The sequence below is a fragment of the Pan troglodytes genome, chromosome 13 (genome assembly GCF_028858775.2).
Source record: "Pan troglodytes isolate AG18354 chromosome 13, NHGRI_mPanTro3-v2.0_pri, whole genome shotgun sequence".
NCBI classification, from domain to species: Eukaryota; Metazoa; Chordata; class Mammalia; order Primates; family Hominidae; genus Pan; species Pan troglodytes.
Window position 1 is genome coordinate 65,666,064 of NC_072411.2, and position 24,834 is coordinate 65,690,897.

The 24,834-nt window shown below is 37.1% G+C and overlaps 1 protein-coding gene across 3 annotated transcripts in view; it reads right to left on the bottom strand.

Annotated features, from left to right (window-relative positions):
• Positions 1-24,834, bottom strand: part of FIGN (fidgetin, microtubule severing factor) — a 133,165-nt gene that overhangs the window by 22,917 nt on the left and 85,414 nt on the right. The window contains exon 1 of one of the 3 annotated variants that reach the window (XM_009443597.5): positions 1-17,575. This exon is cut by the window's left edge and continues 13,985 nt beyond it. The exons of the other annotated variants lie outside the window; for them this stretch is intronic. The gene's annotated coding sequence lies outside the window, so the exon portion shown is untranslated. Of the gene's footprint in view, positions 17,576-24,834 lie in introns of those variants that run through there. 3 annotated transcript variants of the gene reach the window in all.

Genomic DNA, 24,834 nt, shown 5'->3' on the forward strand with positions numbered 1-24,834 from the left:
ATATCCTGCATCGTTAAGTTACTCACAGCTAGACTATTAAAAAACAAATAAACAAAAAACTAAGAGGGTTCATTGCCTTTTGACTTCTTACAACCTTAAACAACTTTATTTATGAATCATGTCAGGTATGAATGTTTTATGAAAGAGAATGTATGCTTTCTATGTTTGCTTTTATTACAAAAGAGACCACAGATGTCAAATAATAATAATAACCATATAAAAATCATTTTGGTGGGTTTTAAAAATAACTTTCCATAATGATAAATTTAGTTTTAGTTATGAATTTTAGTCAGAAACTAAGTATCTATGTCAGAGGTGTCTGAACTAGAGCAACTTCATCTTGAATAAGGGCTGGGTAAAGTAAGGCTGAGACCTACTGGGCTGCATTCCCAGGAGGTTAGGCATTCTTAGTCACAAGATGAGATACGAGGTCAGCACAAGATACAGGTCATAAAGACCTGGCTGATAAAACAGGTTGCGGTAAAGAAGCCAGCCAAACCCACTAAAACCGAGATAGTGACGAAAGTGACCTCTGGTCATCCTCACTGCTCATTCTACGCTAATTATAATACATTAGAATGCTAAGAGACACTCCCACCAGTGCCATGGCAGTTTACAAATGCCTTGCCAACGTCAGGAAATTACCCTATATGGTCTAAAAAGGGGAGGAACCCTCAGTTCCAGAAACTGCCCACCCTTTCCCAGAAAACTCATGAATAATACACCCTTTGTTTAGCATACGATCAAGAAATGACTATAAGTATACTCAATTGAACAGCTTATACTCCTGCTGTGCCTTTGGAGTAGCCATTCTTTTATTCCTTTGCTTCTTAATAAACTTGCTTCCACTTTACTCTATGGACTCGCCCAGAATTCTTTCTTTCGTGACATCCAAGAACCCTATCTTGGGGTCTGGATCAGAACCCCTTTCTAGTAACAACTAGTTAACAGCTATTTCATCAGGATTTAACCATGGGTTATATAGAGAGTTGGCAGAATTTGCAACTTAATTTGCAGTTTTAATTTCTAACTTGAGAAACACAAGCTAGGGAGGATGGATATATGCATGAAACAGATTCTAGTGCAGAGAACAAACAATGCATAACACATATGATCATATAAATCAAGGGATGGGTCAACTGGGCATAATAAAATGGTAACGGTAATGGGGAGCATGTTAATCAAGTAAGACTTTTGGACGAAGTGGGTTTTTATGCTTGAGCTTTTGGCCCTATCATGCAGACATCCGCCAAAAGATACAGAGAAGTAATATACTCAAGTTTCTTCTCAAAATGAATTAGAGCTTATTAATCCTTCACACTGTGAAGGACCTACAATACCAAGTATCAGCCTTACCATTCTTACCCGTTACCAGTTTCATCACTTGCCATATTCCTGAACTAAAAAAGATTAAGCAAACACCCTTCCATATATTTCCATGAAACAAACAAACAAGCAAACAGACAAGCCAAAGTGAAACCTGAGCATTCAACTTCTTTTCCTAGACCTTCCACTGTTTAAGGCTTACTATCCCCCATTGCTCACCTTTGGCTTTAGCATGTGGGCCAGTGAGTTCCCTTCTTCTCTTCCCTGCTTTCTCCCTGCTGTCAAGTAGTTTATCAATTATGAGAATATAAGTTACAGAGAAAATATATTGTAAGTCTCAAAATTAGAATACAAACACACTGCCCTCGACTCTCTGAATCTTGATAGCTTTTACCCTCACTAGAAAAAACAAATAGGATCAGTTGGCTACACAGTTTAAAAAATGACAAATGGTGATCATGCTCTAATAAATCCAAACGCCTACTATTATGTGAGAATCTTGCCCATAGTGCTAGGGAATATACATTCTGGCTCTGATGGAGTTTGCAATCTATCTTTAGGGGAAATTTAGCAAAAAAACCCACTCAGTTCCAAATCTAATAGAGAGAGGTGGCTATACAGAGGAGCTAATAGTTGAGGTATATCTTGGACACTGAATAGAACTTCATCATTTAGAATAGAGAGAGAAGAGGTTTCCTGCCTTTGACAAAAGTTGGTCAAAAGCACGATGAAGCCAAGTATGCATGACAGGTTCTGGAAGCAGAGTGGTCTGATATTGTTAGAAGATAGGACAGAAGTATATGTCTATGCATGGGGGGACCGCATAGAGGTACATACGAAGCTTGAATTCAGATTGCAAAGGGACTTGACTGTTTGGACTTTATCCTACTGCCAACATAAAGTGCTGCTCTGATTTGTTCTTAAGCAATGTATCAATAATAAAGATATACAGGACAAATTCGAGGGGACAAATAAGCAGGGTCTAAACTTAAGCAAGAGGAAGGAAAAAAATCCACAAAAGATTTCAGAGGTAGAGTCAAAAGGATGGGCTAACCAATTATATTTGGAGGAATGGAGGAAAGGAAAGGGGGCATTTAAAGGAAATCACTGAAAAAATAAAAAAAAAAAAATTTGTGAGATATCTGTCCATTGGCTAACAAAGAGATTGTGGTGGATACTGCATTTAATCCTCAAAAAGCCCAGGGAGGGATTTTTATTACCCTTTATATATGATGAAGCAGCTTCCCTGAATCTAAGGAACTTTCTTAAGGCCAGCCCAGAGCTAAAGTTGCAACCTGGAACATGTGCCCCCAAATTGCTACAATTTGTCTCTCCTTGGAGAACTACTGGAAGAGTTTTAGCTTGTACAAGCAATGGGTTGGCTGCTGGAAAGATGGAAGAGAAGTCCAAGCTTTACAAGGAGGTTTGGGAGTCTTAAGCATATGGGAATCCATTGAAACTATGGTAATGGAAGACAGAGTAGAGAGAAAGTGTGTAGAATGAGATAAGAATAAAACTCTTCGGTTATACAAATTTTAAGGAGTAGGAAATGAGGATTGGAAAGGCATTTACAGAGTACAAAGAGAAAAAATAAAGTAGAGAACACGCTGTTGGAAAAGACAAGTGAGGATTTTCAGACAGAGTGTTTAATTGTAGCACATACATCAGAGAAGTCAAGTATGATTAGGAAAGAAAACAGGCAATGAACAGACTAGAGCTGATTTGTGGGAGAGCAATATCAATGCAAGGTGGGATCAGACGTCATGGTGAGTTGGTGATGGAGGAAAGGGGTTGTGAGAAAGTGAGATGGCAAGCATTAGAGGATTTTCCTCATTGATAACCATCTTAAGAAAGATGGGCTGTAGGTTAAGGAGCAAAGATGGAGCGGGGGATTTTTTTAATGGATATGGGGAAAATCTGATCATTATCCATAGTCAGTAAACTATGTCAAATCTAGCAGGCCAAATCCAGTGTGATATCTTCTGTAAATAAAGTTGTATTGGAACACAGCCACACCCATTTGTTTATGTATTATCTATGGTTACTTTTTAGCTACAAGTAGAGATGAATAGTTGTGGCAGAGACCATATGGCCCACATATCTAGAAATATTTACCATCTATCCCTTGCCAGGAAGTCTACCAATCCTTGCTCTAGGCTGAGGGGAAAGAAATAGTGGAAAGGGATAAATAAAAGACACAATACTGTATGAATGAGGCATGGGTGAGAATTGATGGAACAGATTCCTCAAGAAAAAACAGAGATGGCATCAAGAGGATGTATGTTTCAGACCAACATAGGGTGAAGAAAGGGGCACTTCTTTTTTTCTTTCTTTTTTTTTTTGACAGGGTCTTGCTCTATCATCCAGTCCAGTGCAGTGGTATAATCTTGGCTCACGGCAACCTCAACCTCCTGGTCTCAGGCAATCCTCTCACCTCAGCCTCCCAAGTAGCCAGGAATACAGACAGGCACATGCTACCCATGCCTAGCAATTTTTTTTATTTTTTGTAGAAACGAGGTGTCATGATATTGCCCAGATTGGTCTCAATCTCCTAGACACAAGCAATCCTCCCACCTCAGCCTCCCAAAGTGCTAGGATTTCAGGCATGAGCCACTGCACCCAGCAGAAAGACGCACTTCTTTGTTTGAGATGGGTAGGAAGGAGCTAAAGGGCAGGTAGAATCCATTTGTTTTCTGGATCTCCTTTCGTTTTTCTGAAGACATGTTTAGGAGTCAGTTAGCACTTCTGTCTTCCTATGAGCCAGTCAGTAGACCTATGTTCATGTCCTATTCCATATGTATTGATTGAGTCCCCAACACCAGGCAGGTGCAAACCCTGGCCAAAAGGAGGGTCAAGGTGAAAGGCAATGTGGAAAGATCAAGGCAAACTCATCGCCACCATGAGAAAATCACCACCTGCAAGCCACAGTGGACAACCTTTCTATTGCTATATATGACAAGAAAGAGCCACCCTTGAAACACAGGCCTAACTGACAACTGCATTCCCAGATTTAGCAAGGATTTGTACACAAAAAAGTGGGGGGAATGATGATTGTCAGTCATTGCTAAAATATTTAATAAGACTTTCAGTTTTCAGGAAGACATAGCTTTTGAATAAATACATAAATCTATATGGAAAGAAATGACTACTGCCTGAAACAACTTTTTATTATCTCTCCCTCAATTAAAAAAAATCCCATTTCATTTAGAACTATTAAAGATTGGAAAATGTATTTACAATATTAAACAGGTTTCGTCTTCATCATACTCCTCTCAGCCCTAAACACAAATACATTGCTATCCTATTATAATCTTCCTATTTCATAACAAAAGAAATGATTAAGTGACTGAGAATTCTGCCTGTGGTATAGCTTTGGGTCTTACTTTTTTCCTTTGAGTTTAGGAGTTGAGCTCTTAATGGCAGGAGAGTTATTCTAGGAGGGCAACTATGTGGGAAGCAGAGCTTGAGTTAGGAAAAGGATGAATTTGCAGTTCATACTCATTTTACAACATTTGAATCCCTGCTGGTTTCACTGGTGTATCAAAAGATCCCATAACGTTTTATTAGCTAATTCTTAAGACTGTTATGGATTTAGTATTCTAAATATTTTCGTATCTATGCCTACTACATATCATGTGATACATAACGTAAGCATGTATTTGCACAAAGAAAGGGAGGGCTTAAGAATTAAAAGCATTTAATGTGTTGATGGATGATGCGAACTTTGTTCTCCAAGTTTATCATCCATTTAAATCTTATTTAGAAATTAGAATGCTAAACTATCCTTGTTTGGGTAGTAAGATACCTGATTCCCTAAGATAAGCTATTTCAGGTTAACATACCCTACTCTTAGCTTGAGCGTTCTCCTCCAGCTCCCCTCCCACTTCTCTCCTCTTTTTCCCTCCCCTTGTCCTCTCCCCTTTCTTCTAGGAAGCTATCTGAGACTTTGGTCCCTTCCCTCCCTTTCCACCATTTTCCATATCACTTTGTACTTATACTGCATTTTGTTTTTATGTATTTTTACACTGCATTTTATATTCCTGCTTCAAATGTATCCCCTACTAGACTAATCTCTTTGAGACCAGGAATCCATATCATTAGAACAGGGAAGGTAATTTATTTTCTTCGCAGCTATATCTCCAGTGATAAGAATATCTACAAAAACTCGGTGCTATATGTATCATGCAGACTCTAACACATACATATGTCTAAATATTTAAGGTAGGCTGGGCGCAGTGACTCACACCTGTAATCCCAGCACTTTGGGAGGCCGAAGTGGGTGGATCACCTGAGGTCAGGTGTTCGAGACCAGCCTGATCAACACGGTGAAACCGCGTCTCTACTAAAAATACAGAACTTAGCCAGGCATGGTGGCGCGTGCCTGTAATCCCAGCTACTTGGGAGGCTAAGGCAGGAGAATCACTTCAATTCAGGAGGCAGAGATTGCAGTGAACTGAGATTGTGCCATTACATTCCAGCCTAGGCAAGAAGAGCAAAACTCCATCTCAAAAAATATATAAAAATAAAAAATATATTTAAGGTATTTAAAAAGTAATAAAGTATTTTAAAAGTTATACACTTGGCAAAAAATGTTTAATAAAATATGCTTATCTCCCTATCTTGAGGATTACACCTGGAAAGCTTGGGTTCAAATATGGAATTTCTAACTCCTGGGTCATCAGAGCTCTTCCAGAATGGGAGAGGCTAACCTATTGCCAGTTCTTTTGCTCTCACTCTCTACCATCCCATAGCATAAAGGCTTAACATGTGTGCTTTAGAACAAGGTTCCATCTGTTCTCTGCTATCCCCCGACTTTCAACCAGCTGGCACTTGGCTTCACCTTGGTTCTAGGAGTACATACATTGAGGTCACTTTCCAAACCTGCGGGGAGAGACCTGGAGATCCCTGCATGGGCACTGGAAGTAGCCTCAGGGTTATTTGTGCAGGGATTCCAGGTGCATGGAATGTGGAGATAACAACAACTTCCTTGAAAGATTGTTCAGAGGATTAAATGAGATAATGTAAGAAAAGCCACAAGCACACTATGTTACTTTCTAGGAACTATGCGAGAAGGAGTTCCTCTTTGGTGTTCTAGGAGAAAGACCTAAAGAGAAATAATGAGAAGTTACAGGCGGGTAGATTTCAGAAGCATAATACAAAACGCTCTCTGATCCTTTCACTACTAATTTATGATTAAAAGATTTAGATTCCTTTCCTAATCCTGACAATAACTTACTGTGTTATTTTTCCTAAAAATAATTTTCCTAGGCCAGGTTGGGTGGCTCATGCCTGTAATCCAAGCACTTAGGGAAGCCAAGACAGGAGGATTGCTGGAGCCCAGAAGTTGGAGACCAGTCTGAGCAACATAGCTACCAAAAAAAAAACCTTTTAAAATTCGCCAGGTGTGGTCCTGTGCACCTATGGTCCCAGCTACTGGGGAGGCTGAGATGGGAGGATTGCTTGAGCCTGGGAACTGGAGGCCGCAGTGAGCCATGAGTGGACCACTGCACTCCAGCCTGAGCAACAGAATGAGACCCAATCTCAAAAATAATAAAAAATAAAAATAACATAGTAATAATTTCCCCAAACAATTATAGTTATGAAGTATTAAGTTCTCTATAGTTAGATGTGTATAAGGGGAATAATAACAATAGCTAACTTTTGTTCCACTTTCTACGGGCCAGGAAATGTTCTAAGTGCTTTACATATTTATAATCTTTTATTCCTCAACGTCCTATATTATTTCCATCTTTCAAATAAATAAACTAAAGTAGCAAGAGATTAAGTAACTAGGCCAAGTCACACAGCTAATACGCGTAGGAGCCAGGATTCGAAACCAGGCAGTCTTGCTCTTCCAGCTCAAGCACTTACAGCTTCCTCCACAAACCTGTTTCAGGGATATTGCTGCCTAGAGGTTTTCCAGGTTTCTTTCCAACTCACAGAAGCCTTGTCTTTCTAACTAGCATTGACAGAGTCCCAGAATGAACAGAACTAGATTTGGTATTGTACTGACCTTTGGGGATAGAAAATTTTAAATGCGAAATTAAACCGTAAAATTTTCTTCTGACCTCATATACTGTTTCTAGAGACCTCATGTATGGCTGAAGTTCTTGTTTATGACTCCTAAGTCTCAACCTCTGGTTCAGATCTCACTCTAGAGCTCCAGAACCTATCGATTCAATGAATCTATCTATTCAATTGCCTACCTGATGGGCACAAACTGAACATGTACAAAGTGAACTCACCAACTACCCAGGCATTCTAGCTTTTCCCTTTCCACCCTACATTCAATCAATGAGAAAGTCTCAATTTATCTCTTAAACACTAAAATCAAATCCCTCTTCTTCATTCCTTTGCCAATGCTTTAGGTCAGCTTCATCTCTTTTCAGCACAGTCTCTCAGATTTTCATGTGTTTTTCATTCCAATTCTTTTCTGTACTTATGTATGCGTGTGTGTGTGTGTTTGGCTCACTTTAAAAAAAGAAAACATAAAAACCAGTTTCCCAGGTTTTAAAATACCAGCATATTGTATTAAAATATGGAAAATACTTAAACATAAATAAAGTGACCATTATCTATTATTATATAGCTATGACTTCTATTAAAGTCATTTTTCATGCCAAGTCTTCATTTTCCCTTGACCACTTTAATATATTTTGAATTTCTGTAGGTATTTCTATTTCATAAATTGAGAGTATATTGTATATGCTACTAACTTTATAGGAGTAACTTAGACTTTCTCACACTTTATATCTTTGTATATGCTGAACCCTTTGCTTCTAATGCTCTTCCTCACTCTACACCATTTTTTATTTCCTGGGCCATCTACACCACAGCCAAACTGCAACACTGGGCTCTCTCATTATACTATGAGGTCCCTGAGGTCACTTATCTTTTTCCTCTGCTCTTTGTAGTTAGCATTTTTGTGTGTGTATGTGTGTCTACCAAAATCTATGAACTTGTAATAATGATGCTACAGTGCACATTTTGTTCCACAAAATTACCTGTGATAAGTAAACATGAATCCTCTATAGCATAGCATTCATTTATTAGACTGATGAACAGTTACACATACATATGCATTAGAATATTTTTGGAACTTAAGAGGAGTGTTATAACTCTCTTATAATAAATCGCTAGGTAAGAATTCCTCAGCCAAATTTGGCACTTACTCTGTTGTTTGAAAACTGTTTGTTTATGTGTTAGTCTCTTTCACTACTAGGCTGTCTTTTTCATTTTATGTTCCCAGTACCTTGAACTGTATTTTACATAGAGTATGTGCTCAATAAACAAGAAAGAAAATAATTTAAAAAAATCTAGTGACAAACAACCTGCCCTACTAAATTTTCCTCAAACATAGAAAAGTCACTATTTATCTAAATAATACCTGTTGCTGTTTATAAATTCAGAATGATTGATATTTGCTATTAATACCTACTATGTGTATGCTTAATTTCAAGTGTACTTGATAATTATAATATTAATTGATGTAGCCCTCACAAAATAATAAACAAGACATCATTAGAATATATTAGAAATGCTACTGAATAAGACTCTCATGTAATAAAATCACTACCAAATATCTAAGCTGTATATTTAAATATTATGTTTAAAAGTCTTATATGGGCTGGGTGTAGTGGTTCACACCTGTAATTCCAGTACTTTGGAAGGCCAAGGTAGGAGGATCACTTGAACCTACGAGCTAGAGACCAGTCTGGGCAACATAGTAAGACCTCATCTCTACAAAAATATTTTAAAAATTAGCCAGGTATGGTGGCGCATGCCTGCAGTCTCATTTATTCAAGAGGCTGAAGTGAGAGGATTGCTTGAGCTCAGGAGGTTGAGGCTGCAGTGAGCTGATTGTACTACTGCATTCCTGCCTGGGCGACAGAGTGAGATCCTGTTTCAAAAATAAAATAAAATAAAAACCTTATATGGGTAACCACATATTAGAAACAAACATTGTGAGTAGGATTTAAAATTTGTTATAGATTAAATCACATCATTTGCATCCTATTTGTAAAACTCTATTAACAGAGCGTATACCATGACTGGTCTAAATGATATTTGATATCTAACGGTTAGAGGGCACAGACTGATATTTAAGTAAGGTTGCACCATGGTAACTTTGATGGGTTATTTTATATTGAGGATAACCAGATATGACATTTTTAAGAAAGGTCTAGATCACTAAAGAAAATGAAAAGAATGGCTTAATTGCATCAGAGGGAACTGATCTTTAATATAACTTGGAATAAAAAAAAGATAGATATGTATAAAGAAAGATATATAGATGGATAGCGATAAAGATAGTTTATTTTTGTTTCACCATTTTTGAGAAGAGTCATGCTATAAAGTGTTTTTCAAGAAATCTAAAGAGAGTAGTAGGTACTTCCAAAATCAGTAGTGTAGCATGCTCTTACAATGATGACATAGATTATTCATTGTGGTTGATATGTTAGGATCAGTTCTGGGTTGCTTTAGAATACAGCTTGCCGTTTTACAAGCTTGACTGTTACTGTAGATTTTCTCTTTTGTGTAAGGTGCTTAGTTAGATTAAACTGTTTGCTATAACACTACCTCTCTTTTAAAACTGCATACCCCTTGTTTCTAATGGTGATTTTTTGTTTGTTTGTTTGTTTGTTTCAGACGGAGTTTCGCCCTTGTTGCCCAGGCTAGAGTGCAACGGTGCGATCTTGGCTCACCGCAACCTCTGCCTCCTGGGTTCAAGTAATCACTGCCTCAGCCTCCGGAGTAGCTGGGATTACGGGCATGTGCCACCAAGCCCAGCTAATCTTGTATTTTTAGTAGAGACGGGGTTTCTCCATGTTGGTCAGGCTGGTCTCGAACTCCCAACCTCAGGTGATCCGCCTGCCTCATCCTCCCAAAGTGCTGGGATTACAGGCGTGAGACACTGCTCCCGGCTCTAATGGTGATATTATAATGAAGATGGTATGGATGAGCAACTGCACAATAGCTTGCTTTTGGTAAGTATTTGAATGGGTAATAGAAATTGATGGTAAATATATCCCCTCCATTTTCCCAAACATAACACTAGGGATGTATGTAAGACTTGAATCCAGAGGAAAACTAACTGTAATATTAAACAGAATTTACCAAGTAAAGCATATGTCTGTTCATATATAAATATATAAATAAAATAAGATATTAAGAAAAATAAAACACTCTTTAATTATAAAGGAAAAAGAAACACTTTCACTACCAGCCTGGCCAACATGGTGAAACCCCATCTCTATTGAAAATACAAAAAATTAGCCAGGAGTGGTGGCAGGCGCCTGTAGTACCAGCTAATCGAGAGGCTGAGGCATGAGAATTGCTTGAACCTGGGAGGTAGAGGTTGCAGTGAGCCGAGATCACACCACTACACTCCAGCCTGGGCGACAGAGTGAGACACCGTCTCAAACAAACAAACAAAAAACGGAACACAGAGCATCATTTATTCATTCTGTCAGTAAATGCTTATTGAGGGACTATTCACTATTTGCAAATAAAGCAGAGAAAAATTAAAGTGAAAGAAGAAATGCGACAGTAGCAGTCTAATTACAAACTCAAAACTAGCAATTGTTAAAACATACTTGGGTTCTCTGGAACTTGAAAAGAGACCATGCATTCTAAATATTCATATCCTAAAGAGTTTATGTTCTTCTGGGGGTTTAAAAAAATCTTCCCACAAATCTAATTACGACAGTTTTTTACTTTGCCTAATAAATTAAACCATGGCAGCATCTCCTATGCTAGCAAAGGAAATCAAACTGGAGAAAACATACTCAGTGCTGACTTCTGGCATCTAAGATTTAATGGCAACTCATGTCTTCTTAGTGCCTCTCACTTAGAAGAGATAATGCATGTGAAGATAGACAAAATTGTAGGTTCAGTCATATCAAAATGAGATTTATGCCAAAATAGATCTGGGAATGTCAACAATTGCAGAATAAATGACAAGTTTTCGGCTTCTCAAAAAAGAAGAGTGAATTCAGTAATTATTTAACTTTTTTTTTTTTTGCTATTAGAATGTGAAGCACAATCCTTTCTTGCACATGCACATAAGGCTTTAAAATTTTTATTTTTCCTTGAGTAAGCCTTGGAAATAGAGTAAAATGCTATGTAAGTAACTCTACAGACCAATATGTATCCTAGTGTTTTTGGTCTTCTGACATATTTTAGGCACGATGTGACTTTTGCCATAAAAAAATAAAATTGAAGTGCCACTGACAGAATCTCAAGTAAACAAAGCATCAACAGAAAGCACGGTGCCTCTGTGTGCTGGGATCTCCAATAGACAGTCATCTGCAAATGGACAACTTTAATTCGATTCCTGGCACCATTGGCTGTGCTGAGAATTCTCCTATCTCTTCACACCAGGGGTTTGCTCTTTTAAGCATTGCTCCCTGAAGGGAAGGAAAAACTAGAGAGAGAGGATTTCCAATGACCCTGCACAGATGAATGGATATGTCAATGGCGAATATTGGTTCAGCTTTGAAACGGAATCCTGCCGTGGTCTTGCTTCTCCAGCCCTTCTACGCTAGTGTGAGAGTCGCCAAAGATTTGTATGAGCAGGAATCTTTAAAAGATCAAGACAGAGAATGAGAAAGTAAAAACACAAGCAGAAAAAAGGCAAAATGCTTTTTAAAAATTAATGGTAATTTAAATGTTTGGGAAATGCAATTCTCCAGGGACAAGTAAGAGTATTAACTCTTAGGTTTTAGTGGGGCTTTACATTTAAAACTTGAAGCTCAGAAAGGTAAATTCCGAAACACTAATTGCTCACAGAGTCAATTAGTAATGTGGTGCCCATCTGACAAGTCTTGAAGAACAATTAAATACTGAATTGAGCACTAAGCACTTCAAATCCTCTTATTCTTTCCCTTGCCAGTATTAGAATGAAAGCATACACAGGCACAAGCAAAAGGAAGAAATATCAATTCCATTTGTTTGGAAGATGAACATTTCAGTTACTAATCTTGTAACTGGGTAGATGCAAAAATTCTGCCTGAGTAACTGCAGCACACACATTTATTTTCACATGCTTTATGGTTAGTTTTCATTCAGCTATCAATCAATCAATTATGCTGTGACATGAGGTAATTTCCTAATCATACTAATATTCATGCTTTTATCACTACCCAACCTAGAGCACATACATTTCAATGAGACAGAAGTCTAATTATTTAAATATGTTAGAACATATTACATCTCCAAGGCTGTTTCCTTTATGAGTTTTTCTCCTCTAAAAAAAACATCTAATTTAATTGTAAAGAGAAAAGTATATTAAACAGCATTAAACCCCTCCAGTAAGCAAAACTGATATTTTACAGATCTCAGAAAGCATAGAATTTTTATGGATTGTCACTTAAAATTTATGTCGTTTGCTTGTTACTAAGAATAGCAAAATAGAATTTTCGGCACAAAAAATAATTTTACATAAGGTGGACAACAAAAATATATTTAAATTTTTTTCAATGCTCTTTACCTGATAAAAGTTATTATAGTGACTACTAGAAATTGTTCTTTACCTCTCAAGTGTGATTTTGCATTTTTCCTATGACTGGCCTAATTCTCAGAATTTTTTTACAATTAAAAACTTTCATACTTAAAAAACACAGCACATTTATTTAATCCTTTCAATGTTATCATGACAGGTTCCAGAAAAATGTTTAAATTTTTCAAGTAAGATCACTTCTCTGATGCATAGGTTGCAATATATAATTATAAGCTTTATTGTTCAGATTAAAGGCAATCCATCTTCTGTATAATATAGGTTAAACATGGCAAACAAGTTCATGTTCCCTCAGATTTTTACAGGGGAAAAAAATTCAATCAGGTACCACAATTATCAATTTCTACAGTGCTCTGAGGCCAATAATCCACTCAAACCACGGTGATAGTGCCTCAGATACATTCTTTACCACAATATATTTGGATATACATTTCCAAAAGATCCGTGAAAATTCCTTTACTCTCTTCAGTGGGGAATGGACCCAGATACACTGAAATCAAATAGGAAATAGTTACATCATTAACAACAACAACAAAATCTAAAAGGCATTTTTTTAACACGAAATCAATTATTTTTCAAATAATATTAATAAAAGTTGTCTCTTCTAAATTCCCCAAGGAAGACTAAAATTCATTAGATATTCCTTTTGTACCTTTTCCAAGTATTTTATTGCTGTTGGCCTAACATTCTAATATTTTAAGTTTCTGTAAACATAAGTAGACATATACATGAATATTTTATGCATAAAGCAGCTTAGCTTAATATGTCCTTCTTAAAGAATTGTTATTGTTATTATCATCATCTGAGTGCTACCCTTAGTGCTACAGTTATTACCCTCATGAAAAACATTTCATATGAGGCTGGATACCTTCATATACTTGTGCATGTGTACAGGAACTGCTTCCTGCAAGAAGTATCATATTACCTTTCCAATCACTTTTAAAATAAAACACTTTTACAGAAAATTTCCAACTGGTTTATAATTAGCACATCATTATAAAATAGTAATTTTTCTAATTATGAAAAAATTAACATGTTTAATCAAGTTAGATACAGAAAATACTGAACTGGAAAATTCCATAACATTAAACTTAAGAACATTTTCATGTTTATGTAACAAAAATAGAAGAATCAGAAGATACAGTTAATTTCTAATCATCTTCACAAAAACCCTCCTTGGTTATTTATATCATAATTTTCTTTGACCAGTACACACTCTCACTCTGCCACCGTATCTCCTTAATATATAGATTCATGAGTGTGTGTCTACACACTTATTTCTACATTTAGGTTTCCATCTTTTTATTTATACATTTCAGCTCAGGAAACAATCATTTTTAACAATTGATTTTAAATATAATTTACTATTTTAAGAGTCTGTACTTAAAAAGCGATTTGATTCATTTGTCTAGAAGCAGAGTTCCTTATAAGAAGAATATCACCCTTTGGTCTTAGAGTTCGTTAATAAATCAAGACCTATTGACTTGAAAAAAAAATCCAACTGTGTTGATCCTAATGCTGGGTCTTTGAACTATATTTAGCTACACAAAAAACAGAGTTACTAAATATACCTGGGCAGAATGGGAGAGTCCTCTTATACTAAAGACAAAAGGCCAAAAGAAAATCCCTCAACAGGTACTTGATCAAATATTTAGAATAACACTGGTACCTATGAATCCTGGCCCTTTGAACCTCAAGTCTCCTAAATAGTGATAAATACCAGAGAGCCCCAAAGAGTCTCTTCCTTGTCCCTTAACAGACTGCTTGGCATCAAGTGCTCAGTGGGCTGGAAACCCACAGCTAGCCAGGGAGGGACAGCACAGACGGAACCATGTTTACTCTGTCAGAGGCAGCTGATTAGGATGACACCAACTCTTAACATTAAACGTGCTATGCTGGGCTTTACCCAGAGGGCTTCCCGATACTTGGGGCATTCACCAATGAAGTTCACAAACTATGGTATATGTTAATAATGGAGAAGAGTAGGCTGCCATAGCTGCTTATGCAATGCATGTTAATGAAGAGCTTTCTTGCTGTGGATTTCCCTCAAATTTCATTTTAAAAAGCTAGAATTGTGCAGTTTAAACTTATATAAAGAAAAGAGAGTGTCCAGAGTAACTTAATCATCATGATTTTTGTATTTGACTTATTTCAGAGTCAGGGAATCCTAAAGGAGAATCTCAGACACCAGTGGAAAATTAAACAGCAAAAGCTCCAATTTCATATCACTGAATCACATAGCTTGAAAGGAATTTGTAGGCCATTAGTTTAGCCCCTTCATCTTACAGTTAAGGGGGCTGAAACCCAGAGTTCTTACAGATCAGGAATGGCAGAGCCAGGCTTAGGCCTCCTCTACCAATCTAGGAAACGTTTCATTATACCACTTTGACTGCCTTACACCTTTTCAGAAAATTAAAAATTCACATACTGGAATATAATTATAATGTTAAAGATACTCCTTCAGAGGCAAATGAGTTAGAAATCCGATGCGGAAGAAGAAAATGAGATTGCAATGGCAGCAAATGCCATGGCAGCAAATGCCCAATGGCAGCAAATACCATGGGCAGTATCCTCAAAACAATCAGATTCAGTGGGTACCAAATATTCTTCTTAGAATTATAATATGACCTGTGTTGGTAACAAATAGGGATGAGCTTAAAATTTTATTTACTGAAAATCTAGTAAAGAAGTCTGAAGTCTTGCATTTATAGAATCTACGCTCTTTAGACCACTCAAGCTCCAAAGATTTCTGACAGAATTCATGTTTATGCATTAGGATGTATTTCACTAATAAAGAATACTGTCAAACTGTCTTATTAATCTCTTATAGCATGATCATACACCAGCCTAACCTGATAGACTCATTTGGTTGTCATTTTATGTGAAATATTCCTTTTCCAATACTATAGGACATTCTGGCTTCAAACTTAGGTCACTTGGGAATGGCTGAGTCATGACTTCCCAGCATGTAAAATACCTATTGAGAGTTTATTTTCTGAAAGTACATTTACTCTCCAGCTGTTACAGTGTAGTTTCACACACTGTAAGCCTAGGCTGATGCTAACCACTAGCACCCTAGTGATTCAACGAAAGTAATGACTGCTTCCCAAAAGCTTTCAGAAATACCTGTAAACCCTGTGGGACAGTGACAACAATGTTAGATATAGAAGTAAGGAAGTCTCCACTCTGCTAATAACTAGTGTGTTCACTTAGCACTCTGATGATCTGCTTCCTCATCTACAAAGAGTTACCTTAGCTTACCCTTAGGGTTTCTTTATATCTAAACAGTTATGCTAAGAAACTTACTCAAGGTATTACAGAAATGGGAAAGTGGGTGAGTGCTTTATGTGCCTTATCTAGGATAACCTAGAACCTATAAAACACTGTGGACTCTCAGAGGAAGGAGTATCTAATAATGTATGGCAGACTCTTCATTATGGATCCTACCAAAACTCCAAGTTTTCAAGGGCAGGTGCTGAAGATAATTCATGTTTGTATCACCAGCAGCTAAGACAGTTCTTGGTCCATGGTAGGTCCTCATTAATTGTATGTTGGATAAAATCAGAAAATAAAATTAAGAGAATAATTTCATGTATAACAGCATCAAAAATAATAAAATGCTGAAGAATAAATTTTAAAAAAATCAGTAAAAAACATATACTCTGAAAACTACAAAATGTTGTTGAAAGAAATTAAAGATGAAAATAAATGGAAAAAATATCTCATGCTCCTGGATTGAAAGACTCAATATTGTTAAGATGGCAATAATCTTCAAATTAATGTGTAGATTCAGTGCAATCCCTATCAGAATCCCAGATTACTTATTTGTAGAAATTGTTACACTGATTCTAAAATTCATACAAAATTGCCAGGGCCCAAAAGAGTAAAAACAATCTTATTTAAAAAAAGCAGGAGGAGTCACAGTTCTCAATTTCAAAACTTACTACAAAGCAACAGTGATCAAGTCAGGGTGATGCTGGCATAAGGACAGACCTATAGATCAATGGAATAGAACTGAGAGTCTAGAAATAAATGCATGTTTATGGGCAACTGATTTTCTACCAGAACATGAAGACTTCAATGGAGCAAAAACAGTCTTTTCAACAAATGGTGATAGGACAAGTAGGTAGCAACATGCAAAAGAACGAAGTTGGACTCCACTTTACACAATATACAAATGTACAGGGGTGGTAGCTGATGCTTGTAATCCCAGCATTTTGGGAGGCCAAGGCAGGTGGATAACTTGAGGTCAGGAGTTTGAGACTAGCCTGGCCAACATGGTGAAACCCCATCTCTACTAAATATACAAAAATTAGCTGGGTGTGGCAGCATGCACTTGTAGTTCTAGCTACTCAGGAGGCTGAGACAAGAGAATCGCTTGAACCTGGGAGATGGAGTGGGTAGTGAGCCAAGATCATGCCACTGCACTCTAGCCTGGGCGACAGAGCTAGACTCAGTCTCAAAAGAAAAAAAAAAATGATTGCCGGGCACAGTGGCTCACGCCTGTCATCCTAGCACTTCGGGAGGCTGAGGCGGGTGGATCACCTGAAGTCAGGAGTTTGAGACTAGCCTGGCCAATATGGTGAAACTCAGAAGCTGGGTGTGGTGGCGTGCACCTGCAACTCTGGCAACCCTGCAGGCTGAGGCAGGACAATCGCTTGAAGCCGGGAGGCAGAGGTTGCAGTGAGCTGAGATCACACCCCTGCACTCCAGGCTGGGCAACAAGAGCGAAACTCTGTCTCAAAAAAAAAAAAAAAAAAAAAAGTCAGAATGGATCACAAACCTAAACGTGAGACCTAAACCTAAAGGTAGGAGCTTCTCTTAGAAGAAAATACAGGGATTTGGCGAAGAATTCTTAGATATGACCCAAAAGCATGAGCACCAAAAGAAAAATAGATAAATTAGACTTTACTGAAATTAAAAACTTTTTGCTTCAAATGAAAGGTGGAAAGACAACTCACAAGAGAAAATATTTACATATCATATATCTGATTAAGGACTTGTATTTAGAATATATAAAGATTACTTAAAGCTGAATTTTAAAAAGACAAATACCCCAATTAAACAATTGGCATTAATTTGAATAGACATTTCTCCAAGGAAGACATCTAAATAGCCAATAAGCACATGAAAAGATGCTGGACAACCTTAGTCATCATGGAAATGCAAATCAAAACCACAATGAAATACCATTTCATACTTCCCAGGAGGGCTAGAATCAAAAAGTCAGATAATGACAATTGTTGATGAGGATGTGGCAAAATTAGAACCCTCATACACTGCTGGTGAAAATGTGAAGTGCGGCTACTTTGGTAAACAGTATGTTTTCCAGTACTCAAAGGATTAAAAAGAGTCACCTTATGACCCAGCATTTTCACTCTTACGGATATACCCATGAAAAATGGAAACACATCCACATAAAAACTTGTGTATGAAAGTTCACAGCAGCATTATTCACAATAGCCAAAAATATGGAAGCAACCCAAATATTCATCAACCTAGGAATGGATAAAAAAAAAGTCATATCCACTGGAAAATTATTCAGCTTTAAAAAGGAATGAAGTACTGGCACATGTTAAAACCTGAGTGAACTTTGAAAAATTATGCTAAGTGAAAGAAGCCAGACAAAAATACCCACATTATATGATTTGATTAGATGAAATGCCCAGAAAAAGCAAATCTATAAATAGGAAACAGATTAGTAGTTTCTTAGGGCTATGGCAGGGGAGGAGGAATGGGGACAATGAGAGATCAGAGCTAAAGGGTACAGTGTTTCTATCTGAGATAAGAAAAATGTTCTAAAGCTGACTATGGTGATGGCTGCATATACCTGTGGCTATACTAGAAACTATTGAATTGTACACTTTAAATAAGTAAATTGTATGGTATGTGAAATATATTTCAATAAAACACTTAAAGAAAAAAATTACATATCAGATGAATAAATAAATCTGAATCTTGTAGAATGATGAAGTAAAATGACATTAGAGACAGATGGAACACTATATGCAAAGGCTTTTCAGGTATGATAGGATATGGCATGTTCAGGGAAAGAAGAGAGGTGTGCCTAGATCATGAAAGCGGAATGTAATAATGGTAGGAAACAAGGTTGAGCTCCCATTCAGGAAAGGCCCTAGCATTGCAACCAAAAAAACCTCACCTTTGGGTAGAATGGGGGAAAATCCTCTATTTGAACCCTAAGTATTAGAATGATAATAATATAAGAATACTTTCACAGTGCCCAGATATGCCAAACAAAGTGGAGTTACTGAAAGCAGACCAGTAAATTAGATAGGGAGAAAAGAAACAGGTATTATGGCTTCTGGGGAAAATTCTGTGCCTGTCCTACACTCTCACGCCCAGGCCACAGTGATACAGGGCTTAAACTAGTTTCCAGTATTAGAAACCAGCTAAGCCATGGTGAGCAGAGGGGCCCTTTGGATCCTGACAGTGGTTATGTTTGCATGCAAGGGCTTAAAGAATGATCAATTAAGTACCTTCCATAAAGGAGTATGGCCTACTTTAGCTAGCCTCGCTCACATTAGAGCATTGTTTGCTTGGAATATGAGGTCTGAGTCATACCGAAAAGGCAATGGCATGAACCTGATGCTCCACAACTACTTACAAGAAAGTATATACTGGTCATTTTCCAATGCTTTGTAAATTAGGGGACAAAAGTTCCTTCTACAGATGGAGTCACCCTCCAAACTTTTATTTCACTTCTGCCTGTAAGAGTAAATCATTAATAAATCCAGAACCTGGACTATATTTGCATGTTTAAATTGATCACTGTCATGCAGCAAATTCCACTGCAAATTTAGGATGAAAATTATTATTTTTCATCAGTTTTGTTTATGAGTATTAAAATAAATATGTAATGATGCCTTTTGGTAAATGAATGAAAAGTTTTCTGGTTATTTAAATTTACTGTACTGTCAAATCAAGAGCAATTTAAGTTGAATGAATGAATCTGCTCAAAACCCTTCAACTCTATTATAAGATTAACTTGACATAGTGGCACAATATAAAAGAAATGCCTTTGTTCTATTGCATCCCTTTTTTTTTGTTAACTAAAAGTAAATTTACAAATTTACTCAAGAGTTGTAATGTGTTTTAAAGTAACAAGCCATTGCTGCCATGTCACTAAGCTCTAAAACAGAGACTCTAAACTATAAAATGTTTTGGGAGTTTATGAATGTCATTGAAAACATATGCTGGGGTAGTAGGTTAAAAAGAAATTAAGGACTCATGCCAACATTTTACTTTTCAAGCTTTGGAGTCACACTTCTTGTATGTCCAAAATTTTGCAGGGACAAATCTCAAGATTTTCCCTGATTTTATTATTTTTTTAAAAAAAGACAGCTATATGCTCTTTCAGTGAAATAATACAATGAAAGTACTAAGAAAATAAACTTTATCATTGTTCTTTAAGAACTGGCATATAAATGTGCCTCTGAGCCAAATAAACATTTTATTATAAACATTTGGTCAGTTTATGCACCATTCTATTGAAACAGGATAAATAGGGACAATCACCATCTCTGTTGACAATACATTGATCTCACATTAATTTGATTGAAGGTGGCTTGCCAACACATCTCACTTTCTCCATTTGAGAGCACTCAGATAAGAAAAACACAGTGATGTTTAGCAGATAGGCTTGGTGACACAATAGAATGCAACTCATTGAAGAAGTGTAATTATAGTGATTACTTCAGAAAAGAGCAGATACACTGATGGGAAGAAGTAAACACTGCCACAATTACGGGAGCCCAGTTCCCTTTTGGTATAGATACAGGCTTCCCCGACAACACCAACCTAGCAATAAGACTACAGAAAGCTCTCCAACTTAACAACATAAAAGCACTAAAGGTTAGAAAATGGCATAAGCCAATTTCCCAAAGTGCTGGAACAAAGGCTCTCTCTGTTTTGGGTGAATTCAATATACCAAAGAGATTAGTTAGAGAAGGCCTCCTTCCAAAATTAAAACAAGGTACATACAAACGTCAGAAAAGTATGCCCCAGTGGAATGTAATTGGCAAATGCTTTTTAAAGCTGTTATTTTGATGGTTCTGAAAAATAAGTCATGTGAGCTGTCCCCTTCTTTCAGGTAACAGTCCCTTGAGATTCATTGTAGCTGCAGGGAGGGTTCCTCTCTGCATTAATTAAGCATATATAATCTAATGGCATCAAAGCACCAAAGAACTTTATCATAAAATGACAAAAGCAGGGGAAAATATCACTTCTCATCAGTCCACTAGATTAGAGATATGGACAGAAAGAAAAACAGAGCTTGAAAAGGCCTTCAGAGCTCACCCTTGACTGTCATTCTGCAGACACAGAGACTCCAGCAGGTCTACCACCTGGCCTCAGATCACACAGCTAGTTAGTGAACAAGCCGGACTAGAACTTTAGGCTTCTGACTCCCAGTTCTGTGTTTTTCTTCCATAACCTGATTATTTTTCAGTAACAAACTTTATAAAACAAGAGGGAAAACTATTCATACAAATGTACAATGTGAAAGTTATAAAATACATCAAAAACATTTGAATCATCTTTTTTGATCGCTGTCAGCTCTCTGCGAGGTTGAAATATTTTTATGTTAGATGTATATGTATGTATGTGTAACTATATATGTAGATATGTAAAGAGAGACAAAGTGAGAAGCAAAGCGAAAGAGATATGTAGAGAGACGGAGGGATAAGAAAGACTGTGAGAGCCTCAGAGACAGAGGATAGGAGACAAGGTGTAATAGATAGATTAATAAGTGCAAAAGGCAAAGAACAAGTGGCTGAGAGAGACAAAGACAGACATACAGACATAGACACCCAGGCACATGCAAGCAGGCAGAAAGAAAGACACAGACAGTGAAACCTTAAATGATTTGCAAGGTCAAAGAGCCACTACTTGTCAGAGTTGCCCCCCAAAAAGCCAGTACTGAAATCCAACCCCAGCCCCACTGCCTGCACCCCCACCCTTCCACAAACCACAAGGAAGGCCCTAAACCATCACAAGCAGAGGAGAATTAAAATACAGTACAATTCTTTAATTTTATTTTGGGTTGCTATTCTTCTGTTTTGGGCCCCCATCCCAACTCCCAGCCTCACCTCAGAACAGTATGATTAGAATGGAATGAATGAAATCTTCTTAACAGAATCAAAGCAATGACTATTGTCTAAATAGTTGAAAGAGTCTCTTTTTAAACGATTAGCCAAGTCCTGCCCTGGGAAATAAAATACAAAGAGAACATATCTTTTTCCTGTCATTAGGGATTTAATGACTTTTAAAACATGGGGTTCTTAACCTGAGATTCATGGAAGCATTTGCCTGTGTCTGTAAACCCCTTGTTATTGTATGTAAAATTTAGAGCATGAGTGCGTTTTTCTAGAAAGATTCTCGGAGGTCTCTGAATCAGGAATATCAGGCCACTGCTTTATAATGTAAATTTGTGAAAGGACTAATGGCAATACATACATTTTTTGGTACATCAAAAATTAACTACCTGAATAATTTGGACAAAATTAATAGCTCAATTTAGAAAACCAATGAAAATCAATCATCAGTGCTCCCATACCGTAAACACTTTTGTTTTGAATGCAAAATATTTTCCCATTCTTTTTACTCCAGTCACTTTTAGCTTGCAATTCTATTTATGAAGAGGATATAAGAAGATGAATTTCATTTTAAAATTTATAAAATAGTCCAGTTTATAACTAGCTTAATTAATGTCTGGGATGATTTGGTCATAACACCAAATTGGTACACTTTATTTTTTTAAAACAAATCCTATATAAAAACATACTGTATTTAATTCAAGTCTATTCTTAATGAGGTACTCTATTCACCAACACTGGAATATACTATATTTTGAAGCTAGACCAGAGGAAATCATCTCATATGTTAATATGTATTGAGTTTCTTGCATGCAAATTAAAGTAGAATTATAAAAAGAATTCTCCTGTACTGTCAAAATACAACACTAGCAGGCCCATGGGACCATGTCAAAGAATTAGAAAACCATTACTGTAGTAGCTAGTTTCCAAATGGCCTCCAATGAGCCACAGTCCTCAGATATTTTTTAGTCCCTCCCACAGTGTGTCTGAGTCAGACCTTTCCCCAGCAGAATTCAGCAGAAGACACACTAAGCCAGTTCCAAACTTTCAGTCCTAACAGCTTTGCCTTTTCTGCTTTTGGGGGTCTGACTTTTAATGTGAAGAAGTCTGCCCACCCTGCTGCAGAGGCCACATGGAGAGGTCACATAGAGAGAAAAGGCCCTGAGACTAAGGCAAGAGAGGCCCAGATGTTCCGTGTCCCAGCTGAGCTCAGCCTTCCAGCTGTCCATCTAGGTACCCAGCATTTGAGGGACCACACTGGACATTCCAACACATAAAGCCTGTCATGGCTGCAGCCCCAGCCAATGTCATCTTGAGGAATTGCTCATGTGCACCTAGTCAAGGCAAATAATCATGAGAAATTATGAAATGTTATTGTTTTAAGCTACCAAGTTTTGGGGTATTTTGTTTGTTAAGCAGCAATAGATAACCAGAATTGAAGCCAAGGGTAAAATGGCACGAATAGTGAGTTTACAAGAGGAAATTTAGATGATAAAATGTTAGTAACTGAAGCTTATCCCTGCGGAGCATGGAAGAAAAACATTTATTAAGTGCTAACTAATTTGCCCATCACTTATCTCATTAAACCTCAACGTCACACTGACAGAGAGTCTGAGTACCATTATTGCCCAGCGTCACACAGCCAGGAAGTGGAAGAGCCAGACTTGGAAGAAAGATTTGATTTCACAGCCTAGATGCGCTCATCCCATTACATTGGAGACTATGCAGAGGGCAGAAGGGAAGGAGAGAGACTGACACATAGAGAAAGGCTTGAAATTTAATTATTTGTGATGAAAACCTTTCTTAAGCATACCTACACTTAAAAAAAATAGAATAGATGCAGTATTTCCTAACCTGTTTTAATGACTAATCATCATTATTATTGAATCGATATTGTAATGTGCTATAATATAGTGATACACTCAGGGACCTATAGAGCTTACTAGATTCTATATTCAATGATCCCAAATGCTACATACATTAATTATAGCACATATATAATATTTAGCACATAATATATATACTATACACATAAATATATATAGGCATATTTATTTTTAATTCCTTTTTCTGATTTTTTAAAATTATACTTTAAGTTCTGCGACACGTGCAGAATGTGCAGGTTTTGTTACATAGGTATACGCGTGCCAGGTGGTTTGTTGCACTAATCAGTTTGTCATCTACATTAGGTATTTCTCCTAATGCTATCCCTCCCCAGCCCCCAACCCCCAACAGGCCCCAGTGTGAGATGTTCCCCTCCCTGTGTCCATGTGTTCTCATTGTTCAACTCCCACTTATGAGTGAGAACATCGATGTTTGGTTTTCTGCCTTTTTCTGATTTTTATGTATTTTTTGTTTCTCCCTTGCTGTTAGGCTGTGTCCTATCTCTAAGGAGGCATGGAAAGCTGAACCACCAAACTTATGTGATCTTTGTGAAAACAGAAGATTGCTTCTGAGTGAGATACTACAGGGCTTTCCTGTGAACAATGTTCATGAGATTTAGTACATGTGCCTTCTAACATAAAATTTCATGTTTGAGGTAGCTAACACTGCCAGACAAGTACATTCTAAATGAGAAAGTTGCTGTATAGTTACTGAATTCCCTGCAATATTGTGACTTTGTATAGGAGCTAAAGAAATAGTTTCTGTGTTGAGGACAGCCTGATGATTTTCGAATTGGGCTCAATGAGGACCCAGGGCGCTGCAGAAACACAACAAAAAATGTTGGATAGATACTGCAATTAAGTAACTTTCTGTACATACTAAAGACTTAAAATTGTCCTTTCATTGCTTTTATACATTTTATAGTCTGGGTTTCTGAGTTTGACTCAGTGTGCAAGTAAAAAGTTCTACTGATAGGCCGGGTGCGGTGGCTCA